This window comes from Cebus imitator, unplaced genomic scaffold, assembly GCF_001604975.1.
Source record: "Cebus imitator isolate Cc_AM_T3 unplaced genomic scaffold, Cebus_imitator-1.0 Scaffold457, whole genome shotgun sequence".
Lineage (NCBI taxonomy): Eukaryota > Metazoa > Chordata > Mammalia > Primates > Cebidae > Cebus > Cebus imitator.
Window position 1 is genome coordinate 943,701 of NW_016107772.1, and position 24,063 is coordinate 967,763.

Consider the following 24,063-nt stretch of genomic DNA (forward strand, 5'->3'; position numbering starts at 1 on the left):
TTAGTCTCCTCATTTGAAACATGGGAACAGGTTTGGTGTAAGGGCCAAGGGACTTCATGTAACAGAAAGTGCTTAGAACAGCGGCCAGCACAAAGCAAGGTCTAAAGAATGTTCACTATTTTTATTCTTTACCCAAATCACTCCCACCCCATTCACTGGGCACACCTTCCCCATATTCACAGAGCACTTATTATGCCCTGGGCTCTGTTCCAGGGGTGGGAGTCCAGCATTGTGTGAGTTACCTCTGCAAGGGTGACAGGCTTGTAACCAATAGATGAATACAGGGGAAAGTTTTCGATAGTGCTAGGTGCTAGGAGGGCAGCATAGCAAAGAGACAGAGGGATGGTGCTAGGGTCAGGGGTGCACTTTTGGAAGGAGTGTTCAGAGAGGCCCGAGGAGGTAGTGTGGGAACTGGGGCCTCAAAGGCAACGAAGTCTGAGGAACAGGGGACAAGGCTCAACTCAGGTCCTCCAGGAGGCAGGAAGAGGCTGGGGGCATGGGGGCACCTCCAACCAAGGCAGCCTGCCATCTCAGGGAGGTGGCAGGTGACTGCCCAGCACAGACCCCTCTGCCTGCTCCCTTGTGTGGACAAATGAGCTGGCTCGAATTTCCCTCCAGGGTCGGGGGAGTTGAGGAACCTGGAGGGAGAAGAGTAGGGGTTGCTTTTTCTTCTCTCTCTTCCTTTCTTTTTTTAAGGCTCATCCTAGTATGGCTCTGAGACTACGGAGGGAGGAAGGGCAAGAGTTGAGAGTGGCAGGAATTTATAAGCTCAGAGTGCAGGCTGCCTTTGGCAGAGGTAGGGGGAGAGGCTCCTTTTGCCAAAATAATATTTAATTTTTTTTAAGGCAGCTACAAAGCCATGATTAAGCTTGGGGTCCTAAAACAAGCCCATAAAATCGAAAAATATTTATCTGGAAGGGTGGCAAGTCTAATAAATGTTTTATGAATGTTTTACAACTGCCCTGTCAGGAAGCTGGCCTCTCACTTACCTCCCCCCGTCAAAAACACACCACACACACAAATGCATGCACATGTACACACATCGCAGACATACACAGGCGCAGGCGCACCTGCATGGAGCCGAGCCCACACAGCTCCTGCTGGTGCTGCGTCCGCTAGGCACACACAGGCTGTTCTGAGACAAGGGCATGGGCTGCCTCTCCCTGCAGGCTCCCCAGTCTGCTAAATCCCGGCACGGCATGTCTGCCCTGGGCTGGCTGGCACCCAATTTCTCATGACATTTGCTTCAAGGCCCAGGAGTCTGAAGGAAGTCTGATTTGAGGCCTTGGATTTCTCTCTACAAGCAGCCCAGAGGGGCTTACAGACAGGTCTTGATGGCCCGGTCTTTCTTCTTCATAACAACCCCAGGAGCTGGGCACCACAGCCCCAATCTAGAGAGCAGGAGACTCAGAGAGGTGATGGCCTTGTCTGGGGCCACCTGGGAAGTGGCATCACAGAGCCACATTCAGGCCTGTCTTCAGTGCCTCCTCCCACCCCGAGGTAGTAGATGGTGTCCTCACCTGGCCCAGTGCAATTCCTTTCCACTGTTCTTCCCCTTGCTTCCTGCCACCCCAGCCCCAGGCCCTTCTGCTCTTTCTTCTCCCACTTCAGGGAAAGGAACACCTTTGTGCAGACCCCTCCCAAAATGTCCTCCTTGCCACCCTGTAGACTCTAAACCCCAGGCCAGGTCACTTGGATGCTGCTTCCTTGGAAGTGCCCTGAATTTCCTGTAGGCTCCACGAAGATGCCCTTTCTGTGTCAGACCTGCCCTCTTCCTCCAATGCCCACAGCTGCACGGAAGCTCAAGCTCCCAGGCCTGACCAACTACCCCTCCTGTGGAAGCTCCAGGAAGCAGGCCTCTCTTGCCACTGAGTCCTAGCCTGAGCTGACAGTTGGCATGCAGAGGCAACTGATGCATGAATGTGCAGACCTGGGGCTCCAAACCTGGTGCTACAGATAGCCGCCCTGCCATTGCTCAGGCCACATGGCACTCAGCCTGGCCTTGACCCAAAGCCAGTTCTTGCCTTGACCCAAAGCCAGTTCTTCCCTCCACCCAAAGCCTGTTCTTGCTTCATGAGACACCATCTCACTGCCTGGGGCAAGACCCAGCCCCAAAAACCAGCTTCCAAAACTTTGACCTTATCACTTAATTCAAGCAATCAGCAATCATCCCTTTCCAACAATAATAAAGATGATCACTCAGGGAGAGGGCCAGCTACACACCAGCCACCCAACCCATTCATCTCCACCTGCTTCCCAGTTCCTCTTCACAGGCTGCAGAGCTGTGAACCAACTGCTGGGGGGCACTCAGCCCATGGTCCATTCAAACTCAAGGGTGTCTGACTCCAAGTTATGGATATGAGGTGGTCTCTAGCAAGAAATCACATGGAACAAGGGAGGGACCTGGCTTTCCAACTTAATGCCCAGGTTTCCCTTCACTCCACAGCAAGAAACAATCAGAAATCCCAGCTCCACTCTGCTCAGGGGAGACCTGAAGGATTCCTGTCAAGGCCTGATATTTTGGGTTGATCCTAGGCCTCCAAGAAACCAGTCTGAGCACAAACTTCTGGGGAGAAAGTGGCTCTGATAATCAGATGGCTGCATCCATCAACCTGATGGGAACGTAAGTCAGGTAACATAGTGCTGGTTGGGGAGAGGCCAGCACCATGGCCTGGCAGGCCCCCCTCCACGTACAGGTGCCCATGTCTTAGCACCAGGCAACCCTACTTGCCTAGAGAAACCCTCATATTCTGCTCTGTACTGTGGAGACGTGGACACAGCCACCCGACAGGTCACAGGTGTACAAACTGGTTAATCTGGACTATGGGATAGCATATAGCAGTCAAATGGAGTCAACCAGAACTGCTGACTAGAGCAGCAAGTTCCACAAAGAAAACAGCAGTGCTCTAAGAACATCTGGGTCAGTGTGAAACCAAGTACATAAAATGTAAAGCACGCACGAACCCTCCAGGCTGCTCCGGAGGCCACCCCGTGCAGGGAAAGTATAAAAGCTGCACATGTGTGTGAGGTCACCAGTCGAGGAGAGCAGGGCAGGGGGTTTGAGCTGTACATTTCACTTCTCCCCAAAAAGAGAGGGGAAGGGTGTGAAGAGAGATTGAAGCATGTGACAAAAAGTTCATGTCTGTTTGATTTTGCTGGTTACAGGGCTGGCTGTCTACTGTACTCTGTATGGTGAAACTTTTTCATAGTTGAAAACAAATTTTTTTTTTTTTTTTGAAGAAAATCAAATAGTCATGAAAAGGGGACAGGAGATGGGGGAGGTAAGATGTAAAGGCCCCAGGTGTGTTCCTGGACAGTCTCTGTCTAAGTCAGAGCCCCAGCTCTTGTCCAGTGGGGATCGGGGTGCCTGCCTCAGGCAGTCATCACAAGAACTGGCACCAAGTACCTTGTGCCCAAAGCACCTGAAGTCCAGCCAGGGCTCTGTGGCCAGGCCTGCTGTAGACACCCACTAATGACATGAGGCCAATGATTGCACCTTGCTCCCTATACCTTACATGCTAGCCTCAGAAGCCATGGGTCAGTCACCCAACACACAGGGACCGAGTCCCTACTATGTGCCAACACAAGGTGGAGGAAGGCCTGCAGCATGGTCAGAGAGGCTGGCCACACGACTCATTCACAGGAGTCCCTGGGCATTCATTCACCTCTGCGATGGAAAAGCAGTGGGTGTATATGGACAGCTGACAGGACCCAACTTCATCTGGGGTGAGGGAGGGGCTCAAGAAGGAAGCTCTGTGACCCCAAGAAGATACTCCTTCCTGGAAAGCCCTCAGTTTCCCTTTTGTTTGTGTACTTCCTTCTCAATCATTCCCAGACCACAGGGCCTCCGATTGCTGCCAGGAAAGATAACCCTAGACAACCTTTTCCTAGGGGCCCCAGAGACATGACAGCCACAGTGAAGACCCTGGCACCGCCCTGTGTGACATGGGACCATGCCCAGGGAGAGGCCAGCCAGCAGATGGTTTCTGTCCACTGGGTTGTGTTTACATTAATTGCAGATATTTTTAACGTATTGTGTTACTCCATCCATCTTTGTGAACGGTCCGTCTTGTAAAATTCTTTTAATTGTGTTATTTTTTCTTGCCTATCTTCATCATCTACAATTATTTATAATATCATTGTCTTTGCTTCAAATGTTGGGTATAAACATTGTTGCAACAGTTCTTCGATGGGGTTCATATAATTTTTACAATTGCTTTGAAATGCTTCAATGGCCAAAGGGGGAGGAGGTTGGCTATTCGTTTGGGGAAAAAAGGACACCCTGAAGTGCTCTCTGCAGTAGGTAAAGGTGCTCCTCCGTCAGGATGGCTTCCAGGAGATCCTGGCTCTGCTGGGGCGGTCCTGTGCTGGGTGGGGGTTGGCAGCAGCTAGCTGGCTGCTGGATTAGGTTTCAGAGCTGCCGTCCCCACAGACACTGGGGCAAGATCCACAAAGGGCAGCAGCAGGCTAAGACGCTCAGGAGAAAGATGGATGGTTTGTTTTCATTTTTATAGGGATTTTCTGAAATCTCAACTTTCACCCCTCACCTCTCTTCAACTCTTTTCTCCCAACCAAGCTGTTTTACAGAGCCTTCCTGGTTGACTAGCCAGCCATGTGGGACAGAACCCAGTGGAATGCCCAGAATTGCCTATGGAGAGTCTGCCTTTACCTTAGGGGTCACAAGTACATCCACGCTGTCCTGACAAAGCTGGCTTCAGGCCCCACTGTGGGACGGGAGTAGGATGAGCTGTCTGGGAACAGCCAGCAACTTGGAGAAGTCGGCTGTCAGAGTCAGGCCGGCCTATAGCTAGGCCAGCAGTCAGCGTGGGGGTATGAGGCATAGGAGAGAGGGCTGCATGAGTCCTGTGCCAGCTTTCCCACACTGGCCATGAACTCTCAGGGGCTCCTATGGTCAGCTCACCAGGCCCTCAGACTACTAGTACCACCACTGTCCACAAACACTCCTCCATTCTAGTCTCCTCTGCCCAAACACCCTCGGTGGCTCCCTGCTGCCTGGAGGTAAGCTCACCTCCCTCCTTGGATGGTGTGCTAGGCCCTGAGGATGCAGTGGTGCACAGATCCAACATGATTCCTGACCTTGGTGGGAGGTCACAGGCTGTCCTCGGATCTATCAAAGAGTGACTCTTCTTTTAAGGCTCTGAGAAACCTCCCCTACTCCTCTGAATAGTGGCTCCCTCCTGCAGGGTCTCAGATGGAGGAGGACTGATGTGTGCCCACCCCTGATAGGCCTTGGGTCTTGGCTCTGGGTTTGGGACTCAGCACCGGGCCAGGCACAAAGGGCATCTGGATGAGAGATGCAGGTGCTATGGAGGACAAAGGCCATCTTGGTAGAGGTGCTTCTGGATTGCACAGGGTTGGGGTGACGAGTTTACACTATGGAGATCTGCAGGTCAGAATCCAAGAGGTACTCTAGTCCCCAGGGTAGGAGCCTGAAGTGGGAAATTTTGGCAGACAGTCATAAAGATGCCAGGCTGTGAACTGCACCCTTTTCTCCACTTATCTTCTTCTTCTGAATCTCTTTAAAGAAAATTGGATATGGCAAAATAGCTAACTTTACTAGTTATCAAAGAAATGCAAATAAAGATGCTGAGAGGTCATTTGCCATGTAGGAAGTTAGCAAGGATAAATAACACAGGGCAGCCTGTGCTGGTGAGGGGTAGAGAACAGACACCTTCACCTACTGCTGATGGAAGTATAAAATGGTACTGTACTTTTGGGAATCACTTTGCCAGGAACTCTTAAGAACCTTTTAAACGTCTGTAATGTTTTCATTTTAAAACTTAGAACAATTCAGCTTCTGAGACTCCATCTTAAGAAAATACCCTACATATTAAAACAGAGATTTATAGACAGAGATGTTCCCAGCAATGTTATTTATAAGAGGTGGAACATCCACAGATGGTGTGCTAGCCCATTAAGGCCTTGGCAAGGTTGGTCACTGTTACACTGCAACTGAAAACAATGGCCAAACGACAGTGGTGATGAGTGTTACACGCTGAGTGTTGCATGTGCTTTTACATTTTACTGGACATTTAGACCCTGGAGCATCCCCACCTAGGGCACATCTAGTATCTGTTTTACAGATGAGGAAACTAAGGCTCAGCGAGGTCTGGTTACCTGGGTTGTAGACCTGGTAAGTAATGATGCTGGGATTTAGACCAAGCTCTGTCTGAGCCCGGAACCCAGGCTCTTAATCACTACATGGTTCAACTTCCCTTGAAGACCGCAGAGTAAAACGGTAAAAGAAAAAAAAAATTTGTGTAATAAATATTAATTGAAAAAAATCAGACACAAAATTATATACATTATATAATCTCAATTACATAAAAAGAAGGCTTTGCAGAGAAAAGACAGAAGAAACTAAGTCAAAATATTAATAATGGGACTATGGGAGACTTATTTTTATTTTTCTCTAACATGCAAATCTCCTTGAATGAGTATTACTATTATACTTTTAGTTCTTAAAAAAACAGTTTGTGAGGTTTTTTTCAAACCAGTTTAGATGGAAACATGCCTTCAGCCAGGCCCTGACCTGTGTGGGAGATTGTGCTGCTGCTGGGGCAGGAAGAAGCCATGGGGCTTTCTGAGGCCAGAAGCCTTCTTCCCTCAGGTGGCAGAGGGAAATTAGCCTACAGGGTGAGGGTTCCTCAAACCCTTGGGTGCAGAACAATAACTTACTCCTGCCACAGGTTCTGACATTAGATCTTTCCCTTTTCGCAAGGATCATGAGATACTGCTGACTCTGCTGAGACTTCTGAGTCCCAGTTAGGCACTAGTGAATCCTGATATGCTCACTGCTTGGCCAGAGGGGTCATTTTTCCACCATACAAGTCAGTGTGCCAAGGGTGATAAGGATGAATGATGTATTTGCAACTAGTATGGTCACTGTTACTGGGGAGAGGAATAGTTTCCAGTGGCTGAAGGGGCAGGACCCTTCAAATCCCACCATGAATACATCTGACAAAACACAGCTTAACCTGGGACCTGATAGCTGATGGGAGGGACCCTGGAGACACTGGGAGACTCAGTCCGGCCCTCAGCCGAGAGAAGCTCACCTCTGGGGAAGAAGCCCCAGCAGTCCAGAGAGCTCTGGGCGAAGCTCGCCCAGGATGCTGAGGGGTCCTGGGGAGGGCTATGGCTGAGCAAGTTAGGGTGATGACGACGACAAGTCCATGGCAGCGCTGAGAACAGCCCGAGCACAGTGCCTAGGCATACCTGCTTGCAGCAAACACCTGCTGTTTCCACCTACTTTTTGTGACAGCCCCTGGTTTTCCTTGGCGATGCGGGGTTGCAAAAGGGTGCATCTGTGGTGCCAAGGGGAGCACATGATCTATGCTGGCCAGAGAACTGTGCATAGCCCAGGCTGCTATGCTGGTTTGGGGATGGTGTGGTGATCTAGCACATAGATGGGGTTACTGGGAAAGAGGCACCATACCACACTGGACATGTCCACCTATGGAGAAGCCTGACTGGGACAGCTGCCTGGAGGAGGGCAGGACTGAGTCCTGGGATCAAGCACCACCTCTGAACTTTTTCAGGCACACTGGCCCATTAAGGTAAGGTTCCGTCACCTGCATCTGAGACTTTGACTATCCCATTTCTCAGTCCCACCTGGCTTAAACAAAGGGTAGTGTTTATATAAAAGGTGTGTGGTGGAGATCACAGGGGTTTGCCCACTCACTCACTCTTCCAACAGTGAGCAGTGAGCATGTGCAGGCCATGGACTAACACAGCAAAGACCTTCCCCTGGAGTAGCTCCCAGCCCAGTCATGGGATGAGCATGGACCCATTTGGGATTCAGAGCTCTCTGTGCAGGGAATGGAGAGGCCGATGTGGCACTGGAAGAGGTGGGCACAGGAGGAGAATGGTGAGGACCTGCTCCATTTGAGAAGGGCAGGGAGCCTTCTTGGAGGTGGCATCTGAGCTGAGCCCAGAGCACCCAGCACAAGCGGCAGAATGAAGGAAAGTTGCTGTGGGCTGCTGCAGAGCTAGGACTAGAGGGTGGCCTATGGCCCAGAGGGACAGAGGGAGGGGAGGCAGAGAAGGATGGCAGGAGGCTGACTGTGAAGCGTGCCAAATGCCATGCTAAGAGGGCACTGTCGTGGAAGTTTCTGAGCATAGTGCCTGGCATGGATTTGTGCCCATGGCGAAGGTGGGCAGGAGGTAAGGGACTAGCAAGCAACAGCTGCATGAAGTGAAGTGCTCACCAGACAGACAGGTGCCAGAAGATGGCACGTGGAGAGGCAGTGCCTTTACCAATCTCCGGACAGACACAAATCCTCACCACCAGACCTCAGCCTACGCCTGACCCCCTAGGGACTGTCTGCAGCCCCCGTGAAGAGGAAGAGAAACACACTCAGGCTCATAGGACAGTCCTAAGTGTCCAGGCACTTGGTACACATTTTCTTACTCCACTATTACAACCATGAAGGCAGGGAGGGACCTCTCCTTTTTTATATAGGACAAGGAAACTGCAGTTTAGAGCTTTTCTTTAACCACCCCAAAGGCTGGGCCAAACCAAAATGTGAAATTTTGGAATTCATGTTGGCTCTTAGCTCAGGGACAGGTGGAACAGATGGACAAAAATGAGAACCATCAGAGTCAGAGAACACAGGGCTAAGAGCATGAGCCCCAATGCCAGATGGCCTGGGCTCAAATCTCAGCTCTGGGACCCAAGAGCTGTGTGACTTGGGGTACCTTCCTCTACCTCTCTGTGCTTCTGTTTCCTGATTTGCAAAATGGCAATTTCAATAACTGTAATTCCTTCAGGTTTGTTGTGAAGAGTAAATGATATTATCATATATAATAAGCTTAGAAAAGTACATGGCATATAGTGAGAACTATATTATTGTTTTTCATGCATTTTTTTAAAAACAATTTCAAACTCTGATCACTGAATGATAAACATAGAGGAAAATCACATCTTGGTGAAACTTCTGACATTCTCTTATTCAGTGTGCATTTACTGAGCCACGACTAGTGTCAGGAACTGGAATGAGATCCCCAATAGAAATCTCCCCTACTCATCCACTGATGCAAACTAAAGAAATCTATCTGAGAGTGAGTGTGTGCTGACTGAATGGTCCACACTCAAAGGCTGATGATGAGAAAAGCTCCCGGGTGACTCTGAATGTTGGCCATAATAATGAAAAACAGTGGGAAAAATTGTAGGTACCTGACCAGTGGGAGATGGTGAGGTAAGCACGGTCCGCTTATACAAGTTGACAAGCGCAGCCCTTGGAGGGGAGGGGTAAATGTGAACAGCAGCCTCTGACGAAACCCCAAGGAAAGCAGCAGTGTGACCCTGGGGTGTGGTGTGGTGTCATGCCCAAAAGAGCCCCACAGTGGAGGACAGCACTGGGCACTGATGGTGCATCTTCAGGTGCTGGACCCTGGGTAGGCATTTCATACTCATGGTTTCCAACTGCACCCTCCACAGCTAATGATAAATGCCAGCATGGCCCTCCCATTCTGCAGAGGGGAGTGCAGCTCAGGGAGGCACGGGGGGCCGATCTAAGTACTTTCTGGAGAGACAGTACTTAGCTAATCACAGGTCTCATGGCCAGTGAAGGACGTGGCAATGATAACTTTCATTCCCGATCCTGAGCTCTTCCCAGCCTCACTAAGTGACAAGTGAAAAGTGTTGGAAGGAAGTGGAACCAAAAGTCCCTTGAGATGCTACTCGGGTGAGGAGACTGTGGGTGACTTTTTCCCCAGATTTCTGAGCTTTCTCTATAATGGGACTATGAAATTTTGTGGGTGAGAATTGGCTTAAGATACGCACATGATACCTGGATCTTTCTGGTTAGTCCCCACCAGAGCTGACCTACCCCAAGGATGGGAGACTGGATGGATAGAGCCCTGCTGGGAAGGGCTGGGTATAGGCACTAGTCTGCATCTGTGAGGAGGTTGTGTGTGGATAGCAGAGCTCCCTGGACATGCACGTGGTGACTCCAACCTTTGAGCCCTAAATAAACACCAGGTCACAGGAGCCCCAGCTAGGGGTTGCTCACCAACCAGAGGCTTGCTGCAGCTATAGGTCCGTGCTCACTACCTAGCAGCAGTGAAACACACCGGCCTGTGTCCTGCGTGGGCCACAGAGGCTCCCTGGAGACAGGTTCCAGGAGTGGCCCTGGCTGCCTGAGCAATCCAATGGTCACCTGTAGCTCACCAAGTGCCATTCTAAACTCAGCTGGCTCTGTGGCCAGATGAGAGCCCAGGTGGAGGAGGCAGGCAAGAACAAGGTGGGCCCAGCACTCACACAATGTGTGCCAGGCTCTCTCACTCATCCCTGCCTGCCTGGCTCCACATTGAACGGAACTCCACACTCCACTGGCTCCCAGTTCTTTTTCAGGGTAAAGTGCTGAGGCTCTGCAGTCAGAAAAAATGGGGTAACATCCTGGCTCTTCCTCCCTTTCCCAGCTGTGCGACCTCATGCAAGTCATTCCTCTTCTCAGGGCCTCATCTCGACATTTGCACAGTGGAGATCAGTGAGATGTTGTTCAGGAAACAGCCTTGGGACTGCTCTGTACATGGTTCCTACAGGTACAATTACAGGTGTTGTTCTTATGACTCCCCCGCCTCCTCCTCAGGCTGGAAGGAAGCCAGGAACAGCTCAGAGGTTTCGTGGAGGTGACGTCTACAGCAGCAGAGGCTGGTGAGTGCCAACCCTCACTAGACGCAGCTCTAAGCATTGCCATGAATATCTTGTTTACTCATGGTCAGGGGCCCAGCACCCTTTGCCCTAACCTGTCTGTCCTGGGAAGGGCTACTGCGCTGTGGTCACCAAAGTCAGTGTGGTCTGTCTGTCAGACCTTAGGTGAGTGACGACCTACTAACAGTACCAACCTCAGACGGTGCTGAAAGAACAAAACAGTGGATTTCTAGAAAGCATCTCAGGTAGTCTGACACACAGCAGGAGCCAAATGAACATCAGCAGCAACAGTGACAGTAGAGGCAGAGTGTGCTGGAGCATCCCATCCTGCCCAAGGCCCTCTGCACTGCCAGTGCCTAGCCAGGAAGGGGGCTTCCTCCCCTTGCTAGTGACTGTGATGACCAAGGCTCTCTGAATACATGGTAATTGTTGTGGCGAATCCAAAACATGGGGGAATTTGAGGCAGGGAGTTTCCTGCTGCTGGCACACGACTCTGAAGGCGTCAGGGTTTTTAGGCCCCTTGACCAGCTGCCATGGCAGTCCAGGGCATGGCGTATCAGACACAAGATCCACAGAACTGCCCAAGCCAAAATCATCCATAATAGAACATGGGCCAGCCTCTGATTTCTGGAACTTTCTCTCAGGTATGTAAGATTGCTGGTTGTTTGCTAAATCAAGACTTTCTAGAGAGACAGTACTTAGCTAATCACAAGTTCCACTTTCCACTGCCTAAAATGTTAATTGTTTCATCAGTTTACTCTGATGACTTTATTTAGGTAGGATAACTATGTATGGAAAAATAAAAAATTACCCTAAAATTACAAACTGGCAATTTTAGAAAGGTTTCGAGACTCTTATGCTAAGAGAAAAAATTCTCAAAGAAAAGTTGCATTCACTGTGTAAGGGTCGGTAAAGATCCTGCACTCCTGGTCTGCACCAGGCTGGACAGAGCCTCCCTCCTTTCAAGGCTGCTGGGCCCAGAGCTCAGGGCCCCTCACCACTAAGCACCTAGAGGCCTCAGGATGGATGAGGCACTGCATCCCTCCCCTAGCCCCTGCAGGGCCACTCTGTCTTCTCTTTCCCCATGGCCCTGTAGCGCTCCCTACCATGGGGCTGGGACCTGGGGACATGACTGGGCCCTCCTTGCTGGCCAGAGGCTGCCCAGGAGGCCAGAGGTAGAATCTATTCTGGACATCACCCTCCTCATTCCACACCCCAACAGGTGCTGGGTGCATCCTGCCCATCTGTCCTCCTCCCCATGCACCCACTGCCTAGCCTCAGGCCTCAGCTTGCCCCCTCCAACCAGCTGCCATACAGAGCTTTCTGCTTTCCTCCCTGCACATCAACCACTAGTTCCTCCTGCTACCTGCTTAGGCCAGTGGTTCTCAAATGGGGGATATTTTGGTCCCCCAACTGAGACATTTGGGAATATCTAGAGAAGTTTTTCATTGCTGCAACTTGGGTGAGGCTGTACCTAGCGAGAAGTGGTGAAGGATACCCACAAACACCCTGCAGGGCACACGGCAGCCCCACAGCAGAGGATGGTCCAGCCCCAGAGTCAGCAGTGCTGATGCGAATCCTGTCTGGACAAAGGCCAGATACAAGCGTGGAGGCCAAGGCCTTTCAGGAGTAAGCTCCTCCTCCTCTCCTCCCTATCCATCCAAGGATGAGCCTCAGGGCTGGAATTGAGGTGAACAACAAGGAAGCTCCACGGGATCTCAATTGGATTTCATATAAGACTCTGGGTGAGAAAACGAAGAATTCCATTGCTTAAAAAAAAAAAAAAACTGCTTCAAAACCATCATTTTAAATACACCAAATGAGTTAGTAACATATACAAGGCTTATAACAAGCAATAAATATTAGTTTCTATTCCATAGTCCCAGAATATGTCATTCTTTCCATCTTCTGTGCCCTAGCACACTCTGTTCCTTCTGTCCTGAATACCCTTCCTCCCTTTTCTCCCTGGGGAAACCTTGCCTTCAAGACAAGCTCAAGCCTCAATGTATCAGTGAAACTTCCCACCTTCACTCTGGAAGGGAGCAGTCACTCCATTCTCTTTTCCCATGGCCCTGCAGGGCCCCTACTATAGTGCTTGCTCCTTTCTGTAATCATCTCCATCCAAATGGTGCCCCCTGAGATGGGCCTAGAGCCAGTCCTCTGTGCTCAGGTCTGATGCTGGTCATAGGAGAGGGCAACGGCTGGAACAGAGCTGGGCTGGGGAGAGACAGTGGGCAGTTGGGGGAGGGGAGAAAGAGAAGGCTATGGGGGAAGTAGCAGCTCCTCTTCTCCCTCCACAGGCCCTGACTTAGCCCCGTGGGGATAAGGGAGAGGAGTAGGATATTCCTGGATCCGGCCCCAGAGAGTTGGCTCTGCCTCACCGCTGCCAGACCAGGGCCTTAACTTTAACTTCCCAAGGGACCTGCTGGTGCTCCTCCTCCCAGGCCACAGAGGCATCCTGCATGGAACACAGCTGCTGAGCTGTGATAGAGGTAGTGAGTGTGGTCCACTGCCCTCCCTCCACACAGCAATCTCTGGCCCTGGGCTCTGTCTTCATCGCCTCATTGAACCTTCTAATAACCACCTTCACCAGTGGTCAAACCTAGCATTGCCTATGATGGGCAGACATCCAGATGGGACACCCTAAGGCCCTGAAATCACCTCTGTAGAATTCCTTCCAAATTTGCACAGCCTGAACCCAGTCACGAAGAAACATCAGACAGACCCAAAGAGTGCACTGGGAAACAACCGATGTGGGCTCTTCAAAAGCATCAGTGTCGTAAAACTATTGATAACAGCATGAGCGCAGGTGCTGCCTTTCACTGACTCCCCAACCATGGAAAAGTTCCTAAAAGACACTATTGGGACAGTTGGGGAAACTGAAAATGGACTGTATCCTAGACAACGTGGTATCAGTGTCACATTTCTCCAGTAATAACTGTGTTGTGGTTCTGTAGGAGAATATCCTTGTCCCTTGGGGCCACGTGCTGAGGGTGCAGCACCAGGAGGAACCCTCAGCCGGCTCGGCACACGCACACAAAGCAGACGAGACAACACGGAGCAATCTGAAGCCAAGAGAGCAACACTGCTCGATAAGCTTTCCAGTCTTCTGAGTGTTTGAAGTCATTTACAAAGCTGGGAGGGAAAGTCCTCAAAATAACCCCTCTTACTGATGAGGAAACCGGGATTTAGAAAGGGTAGCATTCTAGCCAGGATACCAACCCCAAGTCTGGCTGCCTCCAAAGCTCTTGTTCTTTGAAGGTACCCTGCTTCCCACATCCCACTGTGGGCTGAAAATGCCAAGTGTGCACAATACTAGCCCTGCCAATATCTCTCAGTAAAATTTAATTTGGTCCTGGCAGGGGCAACTCTCCAGGCAGCTGGCTGGTGATGCTGATGAAATTCCAAGGACATGTTATTGGGGTTGCCCTAGAATCTGCTCCAAACAGAGCCTCCAGTTGCAGCTGGGTGGTTAGAGAGAGCACATTTTAAATGAGAAGAAAACCAGTTTCATTTCAAACCCCAGAGGAACACACAGCCTCATAGCCCATTGTCTGAGGGCCTGTTATTTATGGGATCATAACAATACCCACAACCTCAGGGCTCATCATGTCCCATCCCTTTGGCACCAGGATGCATTTTCACTTTTGCTCTATGCTAGGTTTCCAGAAGCCTCCCAGATAAATGGAACCATAGGTGATATCCACTTCCATCAAGGACTCCAGGGTCTGGTGGGCCAGTCATCCTTTGGGGCTCACAGTGCCTTTGGGAGAAACAGGGAGATAGCCTCCTCTTGAAGGCTGCAGTAGGAGGAAGAGGCAGCACATTAAGGACCCGGTGCCAACACAGAGACCACACATTGTGGCCCAACTGGGAATCGGGAGATTTCATGTAAAAATACAGATATCCAGACTTTCTTGAAAAACTGGAAGTGCTGATGCCACCGTGGCTATGCTACAGTCCAGTAACATGGGCGTAGAGCTGGCCGGGCCCAGCCCCCTGGGTTTTCAGGCCTGGACTCCAGCGTGCGTCAGGCTTGCGTGGTGCAGGGAGATGAGGGGAGGGGCTGGCATCTCACTCTCAGCGCCTGCAACATGCTGGGCATCCTTGCACACTGGTTTACTTCTCACAGTCCCTCAAGACAGGATTGTTACCCCCCATTTTATCAGATGAAAACCGAGGGCTGACTTTGTATAAGAAGCTATACCCAGGATCTAGGCTGTGGTGGCACCATCCTGGCCCAGCCCAAGTGCATCAGGCCACACACAGACATATGGCTGGCTCCATGGAAGCCCTGAGGCCCAGCTCTCCCAGTGGGTAGTGGGAGGAAGAACCATTAGGCAAGTGATCGAAGGAGTCAGCTTTTCAGCAGAGCCCCAGCCTGAGCTGAAGTCAGCTCACGTCACCAGTGCAGGGCTGCCTGGCATTCCAGATGAAATAGGTGACAGGAAAAGGCGGTCTTACTGTAGAGCTGGTTTCTTCGGATGCCTAATGGAACCAGTGATATGGCGACGCAGGCAATGGGGCCAGAGCACCAACTGTGGTGCTTCACTCATCTCTGGGTCTGGTTTCAAGGCTATGTCCCTCCCTGTAAGGTGGGAAGGGGACATAAGTCGATAACTGGCGGCCTAAGGACGGGCGCAGTAATGTTACAGTCTCATAGCATTCCTGAGGCAGGCCCTGGGAAACAGGATGTGGCTCTTGCTTACAGGCACAGGAATCCACACAGTGGGTGGCTGGGTCGATGCAGAGGGGATACTCAGGGCCAGCAGGAGCAGCCTGAGCAGCACTGATGTGACACCCTCACCTCCAGGGGCACTGAGACTCCAACTCGTCCTCAGACCCCAGTGCAATGCCACTTCCGAGAGAAGCCTTCCCAAACCCAGACTTGGTCAGGGTCCTGCTGTAAGATCTTATGGCATTGTGTACCTTCCATGCACAGCATGCATGTGGCTGCCAATAAACAAATGCTCAGGAGAAAATCTGCCAGTGCCAGTGTCCTAACTGTTACAGGCTGAACTGCGTCCCTTCAAATTCATATGCTGGGGTCCTAACCCCCAGACCTTAGAATGAGACTGTATTTGGAGGCAGGGCCTTTAAAGAAATAATTAAGGTGAAATGAAGTCTTTAGGTTGGGTTCTAAATCAATCTGACTGATGTCCTTTTAAATACAGATTAGGACACAGACACGCACAGAGGGACAGCCATGTGAGGACACAGAGAGAAGGCAGATGTCTGCAAGTCAGGAGAGAGGCTGCAGGAGAAACCCGCCCTGCAGACACCTTGATCTTGGACTTCCAGGCTCCAGGACTGACAGGAAATGAAGGCCTATTGTTTAAACCGCCCCTATAGGATTCTGTTATGACAGCCCAAGTTGACTAGTACAGCAACCAAACTGTCAGTCCCGTGAGCACAGGGGTCATATGGGCTGTGGCTAACTGTGGTTCTTCTAGAACCCAATACAAAGATGATCCATAACGGGGCTCAAAAGCACATTGTTGAACAGAGAAGTGATCAGCTCTGAATTCCCAGGGTACCGGTACTATGTTTTATTTGAGCCACGTGCCCAGAACTGAACACTACGTCTGATACCAGAAAAACACTTGCCACACAGAAGACTTGGTGCTTGGTAAAGAAGAGCTAGCTAAAGGCAGGGTGACTGTATGAGTGCCAGAGCCCACCTATCTTTTTGCATTTGGTCAAAAGCAAGGATCATATCTTTCCCTCCTGATTGAAAACAGAAGCCAAATCATAGAGGCATCCCCCAGATGCCCTGCTTTTGCCTGAGCAGGTGGATAGCCAACGTCTCTCCTGGGACCAGTACAGGTCAGGGCAGTAAGTGCTTCGGCTCAGCACATAACAGCAGCTCAAAAGCACACCCTGAAAATCAGGACCCCAGATCCTGTTCCTCCTCCTCCTGTGTGCCCTCAGGCTGGCTGCCAGGGCATGGGGGTTGGTCTGATTTCCTCTTCTGCAGAACTGGGGTGATGACAGACTGGCTTCCCTGGGCTACTGGCAGGATTGAGTGGTCAGACTACACAAGGGCGTGCTGCCTGGCACAGGGCATGGGCTCAGGGGCAGCAGCTGGTTGTACTGCTGACACACTCTCAGCTTCAGGCCCTGCCTGCTACCCCCTGGATGGCTGTAGACCCTCATGCTACAAGTCACCCAGGCCAATTCCACTCCCTCTGGTCACCAGCCCATTCGGACCAATGTCCCTGACCATCTCTTAGAACCAGAGTTTCTATTCCTGGAGTCACTTGCCCGGGACCTCACCAACACACTGGTCCCCCAAAACAACTGAAGGGGTGTATCCCCAACTCCTGCAGGCCTGGCCCAGCCCATACTAAACAACCTATATTTCTAGCAAATAGAGCTTCTGTACACAGCTAACTACAGTCACCATGTCAAGTAAGAAAAAAAAAAAAAAAAAAAATAGAGCTTCTGGAACTTAGGCCCTTCTGGGCTGAACTGAAGCACTTACTGTCCTGACCTGTACTGGTCCCAGGAGAGATGTTGGCCATCCACCTGCTCAGGCAAAGCAGGGCATCTGGGGAATGCCTCTATGATTTGGCTTCTGTTTTTAATCAGAAGGGAAAGGTATAATCCTTGCTTTTGACCAAATGCAAAATGCCTTCCAGGGTCAATAAATTGAAGGGGTCCTGGTGACACAGCCAGTGCCTATTTGAAAGGTGGCTGGTTAATCTCCCGTGAGGCAGTCTGGCATGAATGTAACACCAGGGCTCCCACAGGCATTGTCTCCTAGTGCTCTGTGGTGGGGACAGGGCATGGGTGGGAGGAGGAAGCAGGGCCCTCAGCGGACATGTGAGCTACCCCACCAAGAGGAAGGGCTGCCAGATGAGGGGTAAAGAAGAGCTTGGGAGAGGGCTCTAGTTTCCTGGTCTTTAAAACCAGGGGCCAGGCACAAGGACTCACACAATACTGTGTTGCTGCACACAACACAGAATTCCAGCCACCACTTAGGGAGCCCCTGCCACTACAGGCACTATAGGCAGCCTTTTCCAGGGATTCTATGATTAAATCCTTAGCCTCCCTGGAAATCAGAATGATTAGCCCTGGGTTAGCACTGAAGAAGCTGAAGCACAGAGTGGAATGTGGCTGGTACCAATCAGAAGGGAGCCCGGGATGCCCCAGGAGACCCTCCAGCTAACTGGCCCAGTGGTCCCTGTACCCCTGGCCTGGTCTGGCCCACCCCCTCTCCTAAACGAGGGAGTAGTTTGAGGAGCGCTGTCCCACTGGGTATTAGCCCAGGGCCCTCTGTCCACTTGGGGAACCCCCTCCCTACCTAGGCCCTGTTTCACCTCTGACCCCCTCTAGTGCCTAGACAGGTCTGTACATGGAGGGCTCAAAAAACTGTGATGACGGACAGAGGAGGATGGGATGGAATACCACACTGAGCCCTGAAACACCTGATTCAGCACAGGGGCCACGGGTCGCCTGCCGGAACCCCAGAGTCCTGGGAGAGGGCTGCAGGGGAGAGCCAGATCAAGCTACTTCCCAGAGGAGTAGCCTTCTGAGCAGAGGGTGAGCAGGGAGCAGAAGGCTGTGTAGAGAGCTAGAATCAGATGTGTGATGTTCACTAGAACCCTATGGCCAGTGGTCTGTCCAGCCTCATGGCCATGGTCAGAAAAAGGCCAGGACAGTGGAAAGGCCATGGGATGGGTAGTTGGGAACCTGGCCTGGTACCTGCCCTGAGCTCCAGTCCTTTCACCTATACAGTGGGCATGTGAATTCTCAGGCTGCCTCTCTAGAGTCTCTTCTAGTCTCATTCCTCTCCTGCCAACTCTGCCAGTGCTCAAGCCCCTCCTCTGTGGAGTGCCCTAAGCCTCAACTAGGTTTGCTGAGTTAAATGGACTGGTAAACTCTTGATGGACTGATTAATTGATTTACATTTTTTATAGGGATGGGGTCTCACTTTGCTGCCCAGGCTGGTTTTAAACTCCTAGCTTCAAACAATTCTCTCACCTTGGCTTCCCAGAGTGCTATTACAGGGGTGAGTCCTTGTGCCTGGCCCCTGGTTTTAAAGACCAGGAAACTAGAGCCCTCTCCCAAGCTGTGTCCATGGCAGCAGCTTTTGAGGGAGTCTGATGAGGCTGGTGTTTGCCTGCATTACTAAGGTTTTGGGGAAGCCTGTGGCATACAAAGCACCAGGCTGCTTGGCCTCCACTGTGCAGCTGCAGAAAACAGAGCTGAGAGTGGCCCTTGTGAGCCTGGGTACATTCATTTCTTCATTCCAGTCCAGTCTATTCCACCAAACTCCTTCATTTATTCGTTCATGCAAGCAATACTTCCTATCCCATCCCCTTCTTCCTGGCACACTGATGGGCATAATTCAGAGTCACAGCCCCTGCAGCCCTGGGGGTGGGCACAGGGGCAGTGTTGGAGGCAAGATGGCCCAGGGGCCTTCCTCAGGACCCCTTTAGAGGTGAGTAGCAGTGGCTCTCCTGACTCCAGCCCCTCTCCCTGGGGCCACACGGCATTCATTTCAGGCTCTCTGTCCAAGGGCCCACTGAGCTGAATGACCAATCCCTCCCTTCCCTTCTCCTGTATACCCTGAGGAAGGGAGTTGCACTTCAGTGCCTCACCCCCAGCCCTGCCTATAAGGCACCATGGTGTGGGGAGTCTCGAGCAGAGTGGTTCAGAGTGAGGTGCTCTGGGTTCCAATCTCAGTGTGGGCGTTTGCTACCTTTGCCCAAGTGTCTGCTTTGCTCTGGCTTCTTGCACTGAATCTGCCTCTGTGGCTCCATGCCTTCCTGGGCACAGACTATCCTTGCCCTGGCACACAGCAGAGTGGTCTGAAAGGGTCTGCTTGTGCAGTGAAATGAGGTGCTTGTTGCAACGGGAACACCAGCAACTGCACTGCCCATCCTGCCAGCCCCGGTCTACTCAGCTGTAGAGTGGGGAGACCGACTGCCCTGTATACATATAGCCCACATTTTTGGAGCTGTTTCTCCTTCTCCTGAGTGCTGGCTCACCCCCTGATGATCAATAAATAGAAGCTCCTTCTGGGGTCTTAACCATAAGTACAGTTCTACAAATTTTTTCTTTTCTCATTTGGTGTCCATTAAGTTGTGATTAATAATAATCAAAAAGTTATTAAAGATCACCAAAAGTAGATCTCTATTTTAGGGTTTGAATGAGAATTCTGGCTACCCACAAGACCAAGTTCCTGAGATGTGAGCTCAGTTTTGAGCTCCTGGCACGTGGGCAGCACCCGCTGCTAGGATGAGGCCATGGCTGTGGCCTTCAGCAGGCTATGTTCTCAATCACGGCTCTCTGGCTGGTATGAGGTAAGCCTTGCAGCTCTGTTCATGGTCAGTGGTTGCCTGGTGAGGATCAGTGACACATGCGTACACGAGTGGTAATAGGGGTCTGGGGCTTTCCAGTAACAAGGCTTTAAGCTCCGAATGCCCGCCAGTGCTAAAGCAGACACACACATGAACTGCTCCAAATCAGCTGGTTCAGGAGCACCCTGTGGGAGAGGGACCACCTACCATGAATTTGGACCATTCAAAAAGCTTGCCACATCATGGCAGGTGCACAAAACAATGGCCCTGGGTGATTTTAGATTTACACAGCATTGTTTCAGGAGATAAGATCATGGGCACATGTGTGCCCTTTTCTGTCCTGGAGTAAATGCACAGTGACTCAGAGCTGTCATTAGGAACAAGTCTGTTCAGCTTCTGATTCTTCTCTAGTTGAGAGTCATCAAGGTGTTCTTTTCTCCTTGCTAAGTGGGAACAGGAGGGGCTGCAGAAGCTGTTGTCCCACCCACCATCCAGCCTGCCTCTGTGAGTGAGTGCAGATGCTGGCACACTGATGCAGAGGGGAGGGTGGCAGCGGTGGGACAGATGGCTTGCCAAGATGTGCCTTGGGAGCGCAGCCTCCCAGGCACAGTGTTTCTCCAAGCACCACATGGACCTCCCAGCTCCAAACTCTTGGAAGACATGACTGCTCTTTAGGGGCATGAACAGGGCTGATAGAGAGAGGCGGGGCAACACAGACAAATCGTGGGCAAAGCCCTCAGTCTCTCTGCTCCCTGGCTCCCACCTGTGAGATGAAGATAACAAGACCCATTCCACCCTACAACCCTCAGGAAGTATAAGCGATGCTACAACACAGACAGAAACCTCCACCTCTTCCATGTCCAGTGCCTTCCTCCAACTACTCTCTACCAGCAGAACTCCCCAGCAGGTTCCTACTGGCAGCTTGCTGGACTTCCTATCCTCTCAGGAAGTACAATTCTACAAATGGCAAGGTCTTTGAGGGGAGATGTTTGTAAATATGGGGCCTTCCAACCTTGAGATCCCCCAAGACTCTCTGGGAAGGCTCCTTGGGTCAGGAATGATGGGGCCATCCCACAGCCCTCTGATTTCCAATAGTACATTCTGAGGAGTCAACGGCCCTAGCATCAGGACCCTTGTCTCTGAGGCAAGAGTCTGTGGCTCCTTAAAATATACTGTTTGCATATTACGGTTCGGCTTCACCTCATGAACCTGAGGTCCAAGTGTCCTTTCTAAAATTCAAACAGGAGTTATGAGTTGCTAAGGGTCAAACCAGCCCAAAGTCATGCTTTGTTTAGTACAGACAGTTGTAGTTTTTAATCAGGAGATATTATGTAAAAACAAAACGATAAAAAATGAGACCCCCAGGCCTACATTCCCATATAGTGAGAGTTGGCAGGACCCACACAGCAGTCTCCAGGTCACCACATCCCCACCACTCCCCATCACCTGCCACCTGGCCTCTTCAACACCTGCTTGGCCCTGCTGGCATCTGACCTTGCAACCTGAGGTGAAGCCTCACAGGAGGAAAACCAGGGGACTCTTCATTCTGCCTTTCCAAGCCCAGATGCCCTGTAGAGCTGGCAGTAAGGCCCATGAGGTGCATCTGAACCCAGCCAGCCCTGTCAGAGCTGCAGGCTGGGAGCCTTACCTCACAAGGCACCAAAACCCAGACTTCCCCACCCTGCATATCCAGGCTGCAGCTAGCAATGAACTCTCTCTCTCCCTTCACCTGGCACTGGATGGCTCAGGCTGCCTAATTCTTTCACAATTAGGGCACTTCAAAAAGGTTAAAAGGGAGGAATCAGCAGGGAGTGGGTGTGGGAGGGATGGAAGGTGGTGGGTGGGATGGAGGAATCTGACCAGTAATATTTAATAAAAAGCTTAAAAGCCACAAACAGGAAGCAGGCAGACTAAAAAGTCAACAATGACCTGACAAAGGAATGTGAACTCCAGTGGACTGAGGCAGTGTCCCTACACCCCTCCTCCCTCCACTCCCACCTCAGCACCCCGAGAGGGGCCCTGAATAAGACTCCTCTTGCTTCTTGCCTGCCCTGGGAACACCCCAGCTCTGAGTTTGCCTTGGGCTATAGGAAGGGAGCTCAGGGGAGGTCAGCATGATCCTGGCAGTCCCCAAAGGAGGAAATCATGAGCTCTTCCCTCTGCCTGGCCCAGCAGGGCCCCAGAGCTGTTTAGAAGAAGGATGAGTACTCTGCAGTATGGCCCCCGACCCAGCTGAAGGGTCCTTCCCTCCCAGAAAGCTCACACTAGCCTGGATAGGTGTAGGCACGAGGCCCTTGGGGACTGAGGTCTGGATGCTGGCCTGCCTGGCTCATGTTCCCTGCATGCTCCCTGGAGCCCAGAGAGTAGCCCTGTGGGCTCTAGTCTCTGAGGACAACCCACAGCCAAACGGGGATGCACAAAGACTCCTGTTTGGCTGAGGTGATGACTCAGAGCCACTGAGGAGCAGGAGGGAGGACAGGACAGAATTTCAGAATTTTAGAGCTTCACTGCTGGAGGCCTCCCATGGCTCGGTACCTCGCCTCCCCGGCCCTAGCCCCAACTTGACAGAGTCCTTAGGAGCTGCAAACAGGGAGCAAAGTGCCCGGGAGAAGCACAGCCTCTGTGACCTGAGAAGGCAGGTGCCATCTCTGGGCAGTGGAAGGATTTGGGAAGGACAGGGTTCCCTGACAGGAGAGGGAAGGGTACTCATGCCACCTGTGAGCACCGAGGCAGCTGGGGTCTCTGTTTTCCAGCTGGAGCCAGGGCACCACCTTCTCCCGAGGAAATTTGACACAAGAAGCCATAAACTGACCTTGGTTGTTTCCCTGATCTAAACCTCCCCATGGCTTTCCATCCTTGCAGGATCACCCTTGAGTCCTGGAATTACGCAGAGGACAGTAACATGTCAATATGAAATCAGGTGTAGGCAAAGGTGTTTTCTGTAAAATTCTTCAACTTTGCCGTATGTTTGAAAATGTTCGCAATTTTTATTTTATTATGAAATACAACAGAATTGTACTGAATCAGTTGTATCTGGTACAATTGTGCAGGGGATAAAAGGGAGCTGGCGGAGGTGGCACACAACTGAGTCCCAGCTACTTAGGAGGTTGAAGCAGGAGGATGGTTTGAGCCTGGGAGGTCAAGGCTTTAGTGAGCTTTGATTGCATCACAGTATTCTCTTCCAGTGACAGAGTGAGACCCTGTTGCTAAAATAAAGGTAGTGGCTCATGGCCCATTCATATGAACACAGCCTTCAGTCCTCACAGCCCCTGGTGCACGGTATGAGCCCTGGCTCATGTCCTGCACATCTCTCTGCTCAGCACACTTCTGCCAAACAACTGGCTGCCAATGCACCTGGAGCTCATTGTCACCCCAGGGCCTTTGCATTCACTTCCCCCTTGCTGTGGCACGCTTGTTCTGACAACCCATGTGGCTCCCTCTCTCCCTCCATCCTTCCCTGATCACCCTATCCAAAGCAGCATGCTCGGCAATTCCATCCCGTCCCTGCTTTATCTTTCTACCTGGCGCCTATTGCCATCTGACAGGGATTTCTTTAGTATGTTTATTGTTTGCCCCTCCTACAACTGTAAGCTCCATATTCGCAGCAACAAGCACAATGCCTGTGATGCAGAAGAACACGATGCAGTGTAGGCTGAAAAAATAAGGATGAGTTCACTGACAAAATCCAAGGGCTCTCTTTCCAGCAGCAAACACACTCTTGGACCCAGCCCGTGGACAGGCCCCAGCACAAACCCAGTGTGAGGTGCTGAGCCTGAAGGTCTGTCCTGGGCAAAGGAGGGGTGGCAACTCACATCCCTGGAAACCCTACTAGTGCCAGGATGGTATGCCAGGCCCCCACTGGTCTCTCTCACCTGCTCTCCTCCAAACTGCTTGTAAGCTCAATCTTACTCCCACCTCCACAGAGAAACAAAGGGGCAGGCCTAAGGCCCCCTCAGATGGTAAATGATGTAGTGGGAACTCAGATGCCAATCTTAATCCTGCTCAGACCAGACCTTCACTGCACGTCCAGGCTCTTCTCAGAACCCATACTGGCTTCCCAGCCAGAGGCCACGCCACCAT

General features: G+C 51.3%; 1 protein-coding gene across 3 annotated transcripts in view; it reads right to left on the reverse strand.

Annotated features, from left to right (window-relative positions):
- Window positions 1–24,063, reverse strand: part of EEFSEC (eukaryotic elongation factor, selenocysteine-tRNA specific) — a 258,554-nt gene that overhangs the window by 23,911 nt on the left and 210,580 nt on the right. The gene's annotated exons all lie outside the window — the stretch shown is intronic.